The sequence below is a fragment of the Arachis ipaensis genome, chromosome B7 (genome assembly GCF_059453495.1).
Source record: "Arachis ipaensis isolate K30076 ecotype BB chromosome B7, ASM5945349v1, whole genome shotgun sequence".
Taxonomy (NCBI): domain Eukaryota; kingdom Viridiplantae; phylum Streptophyta; class Magnoliopsida; order Fabales; family Fabaceae; genus Arachis; species Arachis ipaensis.
Genome location: NC_142442.1, coordinates 23,350,608 through 23,362,880, shown reverse-complemented (window position 1 = coordinate 23,362,880; position 12,273 = coordinate 23,350,608). Strand labels below are relative to the sequence as shown.

The 12,273-nt window shown below is 42.9% G+C and overlaps 1 non-coding gene across 1 annotated transcript; it reads left to right on the top strand.

Moving 5' to 3' along the window:
* Positions 1 to 11,185: 11,185 nt before the first annotated feature.
* LOC148550587 (small nucleolar RNA R71) lies at positions 11,186 to 11,293 on the top strand. The gene has a single exon (XR_015892976.1). It is a non-coding gene; the product is annotated as a small nucleolar RNA R71 (small nucleolar RNA).
* The last annotated feature ends 980 nt before the right edge of the window (positions 11,294 to 12,273 follow it).

Sequence of the window (12,273 nt, the reverse complement as noted above, 5' to 3'; positions counted from 1 at the left end):
TTAATTAATATTAAATTTATTCATTTTTAAAAAAAATAAATTATTTTTTACAAAAATATTCTTTAGCAAAAATTTTATTTTTTTGTCATTAAATTTTGCTTACCAAAATACTCTTTAATAAATTATTTTTTTATTGATTAAATTATATTTTTATCAAAATATTTTTTTAAAATACTCTTCAATAATTTTTTAATTATTAAATTGTGATTTTACCAAAATTTTTATTAACAAGTATTTTTATATTTTACTATTACTTTTCTAATATCAATATATATTATTTTAATATTAAATAAAAAAATCTTATCACTTTTAATATTGTTCATACCCTGACCCAACGCTAAGGCCCAGGATCCAAGTAAAAAGGCCCAACCCCAAGGGGTTGGCCTCACCCAGTATCAATCTTCGTCTTAGGAAGTCGGTACTCGTCACGACTTGCTCTAAAGAAGTCGGGAACGAGGGTTAGCTGGCAGATAAGCACTCATTTGAATGAATAACTGCCCCTAGAATCTCTCTACCCACTTCCACAAGCCATATCTTAACTTCCCTAAGATAAAGGGACGGTTAACACCCTAAAAAAGTGGCACTACTCCAACGGTGGTTATTGGTTCACCACTATAAATACACTGACACTTCTCAGGTATCTCTAAGTCCCAATACTCTCTAGACCTGCTAACACTCTTGCTGACTTAGGCATCGGAGTGTCTTTGCAGGTACCACCCCCCACTCTTTCGCACGCGCAAGTCGGACGGAGGGCACCGAGTTGCGGATCCACTTGGAATCCTCCTCATTCATACGTTTGGGCCAACCAGCACCGTCCAGCCCATTAATCTCCGGTTACCCATCGTAACATTGGCGCCGTTACCGGGGACCCGAGAGATCAACCAGTGTTGGCAGATAGATCCCCTGAAGAGGGTCATGTAGAGACAGATTCTGAACAAGAGAATCTAAACACCGGAAATAATGAGGCAGACTTGACCCTTCACCAGGAAGCCAATGACCAACACAGGGAAGGCACTTCCGGAATAAAAAATCCGAAGGTGAATTCTTCAGAAGGGCGCGAATAAGAGAAAGAGGGACCATCCCATGCAACTGAGCTCATGGGATTAGTCCACAGTCGCCTCGAACAGTTAGAACAGGAACGAGAGCGACAAAAGGAAACTGAAAAGAACCTAAAAGAGGAGATGGAGTGACGAAAAGAGTTAGAAAGAAAACTCTTAAAGTTAGAATCCTCCCTCAAAGGTCAGAACTCCCGTGACGGCAGAGAAGAGTCGCCCCTAGGAAGGGAAGATCTTTTTAGTGAGGACATAATGAGGGCAAAAGTTCCGAGAAACTTTAGAAGCCCCGATATGGACCTCTACGACGGAACCACTGATCCGAAGCATCATTTGAGCAATTTTAAAAGTCGGATGTATCTGGCTGACGCTTCTGATGCTACGCGATGCAAAGCTTTCCCGACAACCTTGTCGAAAGCGGCGATGAAGTGGTTTGACAGCCTCCCCCCAAGGTCGGTTACCAGTTTTGAAGACCTCTCAAGGAAGTTCTTGATGAGGTTCTCTATCCAGAAAGACAAAGTAAAACATGCACCAAGCCTCCTGGGAATAAAGCAGGAGGTCGGAGAATCCTTACGAGCCTATATGGAAAAGTTCAACAAAGCATGTTTAGAGATTCAAGACCTACCCACAGAGGCAGTCATAATGGGGTTAGTCAATGGGCTTAGAGAAGGTCCCTTCTCACAGTCCATATCCAAAAGACACCCCATCTTTTTAAGCGATGTGCAAGAAAGAGCTGAAAAGTACATCAACATGGAGGAAAATGCTAAGCTGAGAGACCTGAGTTGGCGACCCGGGCACCCTCCCTCAACAAAAGAGAGGGAGAGGGAAACCAAGAAGAAGGAAGAACTCGGTCTCGATAGACCAAGGAAATATCACTCTTATACTCCTCTAAAAGTCTCCATAGTGGATGTATACAGAGAGATTTGTAATACTGAAAGGCTGCCACCCCCAGACCCATTAAAAATAAAAAAGGGGGGGAGCCGCAGCGACTACTGTGAGTACCATAAGATATATGGTCACTCCACAAACGACTGCTACGACCTTAAAAATGTGATAGAAAAGCTGGCTAGGGAAGGTCGGCTCGACAGATATCTCATAGAAAGGTCGGATAGTCATGGGAAGAGAAAGCGAGATGATACGGATAGAAGAGACCCACCACCGCAGACTCCGGAGAGACATATCCACATGATCTCAAGAGGGTTCGCGGGAGGGGGACTCACCAAATCCTCTCGCAAAAGGCATCTCAAGAGAGTCTACCAGGTCAGAGGAGAGTCATCCGACCTCCCTACCATTTCATTCACGAAAGAAGATGGGCAAGGAATAATCCCTGGACATGATGATCCAGTGGTAATAACTATGATCCTGGCGAATGCCCACCTCCATAGAACCCTAGTGGACCAAGGAAGCTCAGCGGGCATCCTTTTTAAGCCCGCTTTTGATAAACTAGGGTTGGATGAGAAAGAGTTGAGAGCTTACCCCGACACCTTATACGGATTAGGCGACACGCCAATAAAGCCACTGAGATTTTTGCCCCTCCACACCACTTTTGGAAAAGGGGAAAAATCAAAAACTCTGAGTATAGACTTCATAGTCATCGATGTAGGGTCAGCATATAATGCTTTAATCGGCAGAGCTACCCTTAATCGACTCGGAGCGGTGGTATCCACTCTCCACCTTTGTAAGAAATTCTCGACCTCAGCGGGGATAGCAACGGTAAGGGGGGACCAGAAATTGGCAAGGAAATGCTACAATGAAAGCCTAAACCTGAGGGAAAAGGGCCGAGAAGTCCACACAATAGAGCTCGGAGGTGCAAGGGTTAGGGAAGAGCTACGACCACAGCCAAGAGGAAAAACCAAAGAGATACAGGTCGGCGAAGAAGAAGGGAAAGTCACTCACATAGGAGCTAACCTAGGGGAAACCCTAAAACAAGGGTTGACTAAGCTCCTAAGAGATAACTCCGATCTCTTCGCCTGGAAGGCCTCCAACATGCCCGGAATAGACCCCGAGCTCATATCCCACAGGCTTTCGGTCTACTCGGGGTCCCGACCTGTACAACAAAGAAGACGCAAGCTCGGCCCGGAACGAGCCCTGGTAGTAGAAGAGCAAGTACGGGCACTCCTAGAATCCGGCTTCATCAGAGAAGTCAAGTACCCAACATGGCTAGCCAATGTAGTGCTAGTCAAAAAATAAAATGGCAACTGGAGAATGTGTGTCGACTATACCGACTTAAATAAGGCCTGTCCCAAGGACCCTTATCCACTGCAAGCATTGATACCCTAGTAGACTCCAGCTCGGGGTATCAATACTTATCATTCATGGACGCCTACTCGGGGTATAACCAAATCCCGATGTATGTGCCAGACCAGGAGAAGACATCATTCATCACACCCAGAGCTAATTTCTGCTACGTGGTCATGCCATTTGGATTGAAAAATGCAGGGGCCACATACCAGAGGTTGATGAATAAGGTGTTCGCCTCTCACCTGGGAAGCCTAATGGAAGTATACGTCGACGACATGTTGGTGAAAACCGAAAAAGAAGTCGACCTCTTGTCAGATCTCTCACGAGTCTTCGACACCATAAGGTTACACGGGATGAGACTAAATCCCGCAAAGTGTGCCTTTGCGGTAGAGGCAGGAAAATTTCTAGGGTTTATGCTGACACAAAGAGGGATCGAAGCAAATCCCGATAAGTGTAGAGCTATCCTGGAGATGAAAAGCCCGACTTGTTTAAGAGAGGTCCAACAACTGAATGGCCGACTTGCAGCCCTCTCCAGATTTTTGGCAGGATCAGCACTAAAATCCCTTCCGCTGTTCTCCTTATTGAGAAAGGGATGTCAGTTCGAATGGACTCCTGAATGCGAGGAGGCGTTCTAGGAGTTCAAAAGATTCTTGAGCCAACCTCCTATTCTAACTCGACCTGTAGCTGGAGAAGACCTCGTCCTATACCTATCTGTAGCAGACAAGGCTGTCTCATCGGCCCTGATAAGAGAAGACGAGGCCGGTCAGCATCCAGTGTATTTCATCAGTAAAGTTCTACAAGGCCCTGAGCTAAGGTACCACAAACTAGAGAAGTTTGCCTACTCCTTAGTAGTAGCCTCACGAAGACTACGGCCTTACTTTCAAGCTCACACAATAAAAGTCCGCACGAACCAACCCATGAAGCAAATCCTCCAAAAGACGGATGTTGCAGGGAGAATGGTTCAATGGGCAATAGAGCTCTCCGAGTTCGACTTGAAGTATGAAACTCGGATGGCGATTAAAGCCCAGTGCCTCGCCGACTTTATTGCAGAATATGTAGGAGACCAAGAGGAGAAACCAACTACATGGGAACTCTATGTAGATGGATCCTCAAACAAAATAGGAAGCGGTGCAGGCATAATACTGGTGGATGAAAGAGGAACCCAGATAGAGGTCTCCCTCAAATTTGAATTCCCGGCTTCAAATAATCAGGCAGAGTATGAAGCCTTGATTGCTGGATTGAAGCTGGCGGAAGAAATCGGTGCTACAAAGGTGATGATATACAGCGACTCACAAGTGGTGACCTCCCAGATAAGTGGAGAGTATCAGGCAAAGAACCCAAATATGAAAAAGTACTTGGAAAAAACTCTGGAACACCTTGGGCGCTGATGCACGAAATTGTGATGTCCAGGCTCGAACAATCCCTGGCAACGTGAGCAACTTGGTGCGCGTGATCGTGATTACACACTCATAATTGGTCACAACTTCGATACAACTAACCAGCAAGTGCACTGGGTCGTCCAAGTAATACCTTACGTGAGTAAGGGTCGAATCCCACGGAGATTGTTGGTATGAAGCAAGCTATGGTCACCTTGCAAATCTCAGTTAGGTAGATATAAATGGATAATGGTGTTTTCGAATAATAAATAATAGAATAGGGATAGAGGTACTTATGTAAATCATTGGTAGGAATTTCAGATAAGCGAATAGAGATGCTTTTCGTTCCTCTGAACCTCTGCTTTCATGCTATCTTCATCCAATCTGTCTTACTCCTTTCCATGGCTGGCTTTATGCAAGGGCATCACCGTTGTCAGTGGCTACATCCCCTCCTCTCAATGAAAGATATGCTCACATGCTCTGTCACAGCACGGCCAATCATCTGTCGGTTCTCGATCATGCTGGAATAGGATTCACCCTCCTTTTGCGTCTGTCACTAACGCCCAGCACTCGCGAGTTTGAAGCTCGTCACAGTCATTCAGTCATTGAATCCTACTCGGAATACCACAGACAAGGTTTAGACTTTCCGGATTCTCTTGAATGCCGCCATCATTCTAGCTTATGCCACGAAGATTCCGGTTAGGAGATCTAAGAGATATTCATTCTAGCTTATTTCATGTAGAACGGAAGTGTTTGTCAGGCACGTGTTCATAGGGGAGATGGTGATGAGCGTCACACATAATCATCACCTTCATCACGTTCTTGGGTGCGAATGGATATCTTAGAAGCGAAATAAGATGAATTGAATAGAAAACAGTAGTACTTGCATTAATCTTTGAGGAACAGCAGAGCTCCACACCTTAATCTATGGAGTGTAGAAACTCTACCGTTGAAAATACATAAGTGAAAGGTCCAGGCATGGCTGAGATGGCCAGCCCCCTAAACGAGATCAATAGTCTCCTAAGATGAACAATGGATTAAAACTGAGACCAAAGATGCCTAATACAATAGTAAAAGGTCCTATTTATAATAAACTAGCTACTAGGGTTTACATGAGTAAGTAACTGATGCATAAATCCACTTCCGGGGCCCACTTGGTGTGTGTTTGGGCTGATCCTGAGTGTTGCACGTGCAGAGGTCATTTGTGGAGTTGAACGCCAGTTTCTGTGCCAGTTTGGGCGTTCAACTCTGGTTTTGGATCCTTTTCTGGCGCTGGACGCCAGATTTGGGCAGAAGGCTGGCGTTGAACGCCAGTTTACGTCATCAATTCTTGGCCAAAGTATGGACTATTATATATTTCTGGAAAGCCCTGGATGTCTAATTTCCAAAGCAATTGGAAGCGCGCCATTTCGAGTTCTGTAGCTCCAGAAAATCCACTTTGAGTGCAGGGAGGTCAGAATCCAACAGCATCAGCAGTCCTTCTTCAACCTCTGAATCTGATTTTTGCTCAAGTCCCTCAATTTCAGCCAGAAAATACCTGAAATCACAGAAAAACACACAAACTCATAGTAAAGTCTAGAAATGTGAATTTAACATAAAAACTAATGAAAACATCCCTAAAAGTAACTAGATCCTACTAAAAACATACTAAAAACAATGTCAAAAAGCGTATAAATTATCCGCTCATCACAACACCAAACTTAAATTGTTGCTTGTCCCCAAGCAACTGAAAATCAAATAGGATAAAAAGAAGAGAATATACTATAAATTCCAAACTATCAATGAAACAGAGCTTCAATCATATGAGCGGGACTTATAGCTTTTTGCCTCTTGAATAGTTTTGGCATCTCACTTTATCCATTGAGGTTCAGAATGATTGGCATCTATAGGAACTTCAGATTTCGAATAGTGTTATTGACTCTCCTAGTTCAGTATGATGATTCTTGAACACAGCTTCTTTATGAGTCTTGGCCGTGGCCCTAAGCACTTTGTTTTCCAGTATTACCACCGGATACATAAATGCCACAGACACATAATTGGGTGAACCTTTTCAAATTGTGACTCAGCTTTGCTAAAGTCCCCAATTAGAGGTGTCCAGGGTTCTTAAGCACACTCTTTGTTTTTGCTTTGGACCTTGACTTTAACCGCTCAGTCTCAAGTTTTCACTTGACACCTACACGCCACAAGCACATGGTTAGGGACAGCTTGGTTTAGCCGCTTAGACCAGGATTTTATTCTTTTAGGCCCTCCTATCCACTGATGCCCAAAGCCTTGGGATCCTTTTTATTGCCCTTGCCTTTTGGTTTTAAGGGTTATTGGCTTTTTGCTTTTGCTTTTTCTTTCTATTTTTTTCTATTTTTTTTTCGCCTATTTTTTTCTTCTTCTTTTTTTTTTTTTTTTCTGCAAGCTTTGTTCTTTGCTGCTTTTTCTTGCTTCAAGAATCATTTTTATGATTTTTCAGATTATCAAATAACATGTCTCCTAGTCATCATTCTTTCAAGAGCCAACATATTTAACATTCTTAAACAACAACTTCAAAAGACATATGCACTGTTCAAGCATTCATTCAGAAAACAAGAAGCATTGTCACCACATCAATATAATTAAGCTAAGTTCAAGGATAAATTCGACACTCATGTACTTCTTGTTCTTTTGATTTAAAACATTTTTCATTTAAGAGAGGTGATGGATTCATAGGACATTCATATCTTTAAGACAAAGTTACTAACTACTAATGATCATGTAATGAAGACACAAACACAGATAAGCACATAACATAGAAACGAAAAACAGAAGAAACAAGAACAAGGAATGAATCTACCTTAGTGATGGTGGCGTTTCCTTCTTGAGGAACCAATGATGTCCTTAAGCTCTTCTATGTCTCTTCCTTGTCTTTGTTGCTCCTCCCTCATTGCTTTTTGATCTTCTCTTATTTCATGAAGCATGATGGAGTGCTCTTGATGTTCCACCCTTAGTTGTCCCATATTGGAACTCAATTCTCCTAGGGAGGTGTTGATTTGCTCCCAATAATTTTGTGGAGGAAAGTGCATTTGAGGCATTTCCGGAATCTCATGGAAATGAGCTTCTTGCGCCTCTTGAGCTCCATGACTGGGCTCTCTTGCTTGCTCCATCTTTTTCTTAGAGATGGGCTTGTCCTCTTTGATGAGGATATCTCCCTCTATGTCAATCCCAGCCGAATTGCATAGGTGGCAAATGAGGTGAGGAAAGGCTAACCTTGCCATGGTGGAGGACTTGTCAGCCACCTTGTAGAGTTCTTGAGGTATGATCTCATGAACTTCCACCTCTTCTCCAATCATGATGCTATGGATCATGATGGCCCGGTCTATAGTAACTTCAGACCGGTTGCTAGTAGGAATGATTGAGCATTGAATAAACTCCAACCATCCTCTAGCCACAGGCTTGAGGTCCAATCTTCTTAGTTGAACCGGCTTGCCTTTGGAGTCAATCTTCCATTGAGCTCCTTCTACACATATGTCCATAAGGACTTGGTCCAACCTTTGATCAAAGTTGACTCTCCTTGTGTAGGGGCGTGCGTTCTCTTCCATGTATGGCAAGTTGAACGCCAACCTCACATTTTCCGGACTAAAATCTAAGTATTTCCCCCGAACCATTGTAACATAGTTCTTTAGATCCGGGTTCTTACTTTGATCATGGTTCTTGGTGATCCATGCATTGGCATAGAACTCTTGAACCATTAGGATGCCGACTTGTTGGATGGGATTTGTTAGAACTTCCCAACCTCTTCTTTGAATTTCATGTCGGATCTCCGGATACTCATTTCTTTTGAGTTTAAAAGGGACCTCAGGGATCACCTTCTTCTTGGCCACAACATCATAGAAGTGGTCTTGATGGGCTTTGGAGATGAACCTTTCCATCTCCCATGACTCGGAGGTGGAAGCTTTTATCTTCCCTTTCCCTCTTCTAGAGGATTCTCCGGTCTTTGGTGCCATCAATGGTAATGGAAAAACAAAAAAGCTATGCTTTTACCACACCAAACTTAGAATATTGCTCGCCCTCGAGCAATAAACAAAAGAATAGAAGAAGAAGAAGAAGAAGAAATATAGAGGGGGAGAGGGAGATGTGGTTTCGGCCAAGAGGAGTGTAAAGGGGTGTGTTGTGTGAATTTGATGAAGAATGGAGGTCTTTATATAGGGAAGGGAGGGTGGGTTAAGGTTCGGCCATATGGGTGGGTTTGGGTGGGAAATTGGTTTTGAATTTTGAAGGTAGGTGGGGTTTATGAGGTAGGTTTATGGGGAAGAGTGGATGGATGTGAGTGGTGAAGAGGTGATGGGGAAGAGAGATTGAGGTGATTGGTGAAGGGTTTTTGGGGAAGAGTGTTTATGGGGTTGTGTGAAAGAGAGTGGTGAGAAGAAGTGAGTGGAGGTATGAGTGGATCCTGTGGGGTCCACAGATCCTGAGTGGATCCTGTGGGGTCCACAGATCCTGAGGTGTTTAAGGAATTACATCCCTGCACCCATTAGGCATGTAAAAATGCCTTTGTACCCAACTCTGGGCGTTCAGCGCCAGGTTGGTGGCCATTTTGGGCGTTCAACGCCCATTTGTGTGCCATTTCTGGCGTTGAACGCCAGAACCATGCCTGTTCTGGCGTTCAGCGCCCAGAAGCTGCCCATTTTGGGCGTTCAGCGCCAGAACCATGCTCTGTTCTGGCGCTGAACGCCAGACAGATGCTCCTCCAGGGTGTGATTTTTCTTCTGCTGTTTTTTATTCCGTTTTCAATTTTTATATTTATTTTGTGACTCCACATGATCATGAACCTAAGAAAACATGAAAAATAAGAATTAGATAAACATTGGGTTGCCTCCCAACAAGCGCTTCTTTAATGTCAATAGCTTGACAGTGGGCTCTCATGGAGCCTCACAGATGTGCAGAGCTTTGTTGAGACTCTCCAACACCAAACTTAGAGTTTGACTGTGGGGGCTCGGGTTGACTCTGCTTGGAGAGAAGCTTTTCCTGCTTCCTCTCCATGGTTGCAGAGGGGGATCCTTGAGTTTTAAACACAAGGGAGTTTTCATTCCATTGAAGGACTATTTCACCTCTGTCAACATCAATCACAGCTCTTGCTGTGGCCAGGAAAGGTCTTCCTAGGATGATGGATTCATCCTCTTCCTTTCTAGTATCCAGGACTATGAAATCAGCAGGGATGTAAAGGCCCTCAACCTTTACTAATACATCTTCTACTTGTCCATAAGCCTGTTTTCTTGAGCTGTCTGCCATCTCCAGTGAGATTTTAGCAGCTTGCACCCCATAGATTCCCAGTTTCTCTATTACAGAGAGGGGCATGAGGTTTATCCCTGAACCAAGGTCACACAGAGCCTTAAAGATCATGGTGCCTATGGTACAAGGGATTATGAACTTTCCAGGATCCTGTCTCTTCTGAGGCAATGTCAGTTGATCTAGATCACTTAGTTCATTGATGAACAAGGGAGGTTCAACTTCCCAAGTATCAATGCCAAATAATTTGGCATTCAGCTTCATGATTGCACCAAGAAACTTGGCAGTTTGCTCTTCAGTAACATCCTCATTCTCTTCAGAAGAGGAATACTCATCAGAGCTCATGAAGGGTATAAGGATGTTCAATGGAATCTCTATGGTCTCTAGATGAGCCTCAGAGTCCTTTGGTTCCTCAGAGGGAAGCTCCTTATTGGTCACTGGACGTCCCAGGAGGTCTTCCTCCTTGGGATTCACGTCCTCTCCTCTCCTCACAGGTTCGGCCATGGCACTTATGTCAATGGCCTTGCACTCTCCTTTTGGGTTCTCTTCTGTATTACTTGGGAGAGTACTAGGAGGGATTTCAGTGATTCTTTTACTCAGCTGGCCCACTTGTGCTTCCAAATTTCTAATGGAAGACCTAGTTTCATTCATGAAACTTACAGTGGCCTTAGATAGATCAGAGACTAGATTTGCTAAATTAGAAGCATTTTGTTCAGAGTTCTCTGTCTGTTGCTGAGTGGATGATGGAAAAGGCTTGCTATTGCTAAACCTGTTTCTTCCACCATTATTAAAGCCTTGTTGGGGCTTTTGATCCTTTCATGAGAAATTTGGATGATTTCTCCATGTTGAGTTATAGGTGTTTCCATAAGGTTCACCTAAGTAATTTACCTCTGCTATTGCAGGGTTCTCATGATCATAAGCTTCTTCTTCAGAAGATGCCTCTTGAGTACTGTTGGATGCAGCTTGCATTCCATGCAGACTCTGAGAAATCATATTGACTTGCTGAGTCAATAGTTTATTCTGAGCCAATATGGCATTCAGAGTATCAACCTCAAGAACTCCTTTCTTCATAGGCGTCCCATTACTCACAGGATTCCTTTCAGAAGTGTACATGAACTGGTTATTAGCAACCATGTCAATGAGTTCTTGAGCTTCTGCAGGCGTTTTCTTTAGGTGAATGGATCCACCTGCAGAAGTGTCCAGTGACATCTTTGATAGCTCAGATAAACCATCATAGAATATATCCAGGATGGTCCATTCTGAAAGCATGTCAGAAGGGCACTTTTTGGTCAACTGTTTGTATCTTTCCCAAGCTTCATAGAGGGATTCACCTTCTTTCTGTCTGAAGGTTTGAACATCAGCTCTAAGCTTGCTCAGCTTTTGAGGAGGAAAGTACTTGGCTAAGAAAGCCGTGACCAGCTTATCCCAAGAGTTCAGGCTGTCTTTGGGTTGAGAATCCAACCATAATCTAGCTCTGTCTCTTACAGCAAAAGGGAAAAGCATGAGCCTGTAGACTTCAGGATCTACTCCATTAGTCTTAACAGTATCACATATCTACAAGAATTCAGTTAAGAACTGAAAAGGATCTTCAGATGGAAGTCCATGAAACTTGCAGTTTTGCTGCATCAGAGAAACTAATTGAGGTTTCAGCTCAAAGTTGTTTGCTCCAATGGCAGGAATTGAGATGCTTCTTCCATGTAAATTGGAATTAGGTGCAGTAAAGTCACCAAGCATTTTCCTTACATTATTATTATTTTCGGTTGCCATCTCCTCTGCCTGTTCAAAAATTTCTGAAAGGTTATCTCTGGATTGTTGTAATTTAGATTCTCTTAATTTTCTTTTTAGAGTCCTTTCAGGTTCTGGATCTGCTTCCACAAGAATGTTCTTATCCTTGCTCCTGCTCATATGACAAAGAAGAAGGCACAGAAAAGTAATAATAATAATAGAGATCCTTTATACCACAGTATGGGGATCCCTGTGTGAGTGGAAGAAGAGGGGGGGACAAAGAATGTAATATAATGGAAGAAACACAACTGTGAGGTTGGAAGAGATGTGAGATGAGATGTTAGGATATGAATGAATAAATAAATAGAATAAGATGAGAGAGAAGGAGAGAATTTTCGAAAATTATTTTTGAAAAGGAGTTAGTGATTTTTGAAAATAGTTTTTGAAAAAATGTTAGTGATTTTCGAAAATTAAGATTTAAAAATTTGAAAATTAAATTAATTACTAAATTAAAAGAAATTTTGAAAAAAGGGGGAGGATATTTTCGAAAAATGAGAGAGAGAGAGAGTTAGTTAGGTAGTTTTGAAAAAGTTAAGAAACAAACAAAAAGTTAGTTAGTTAGTTGG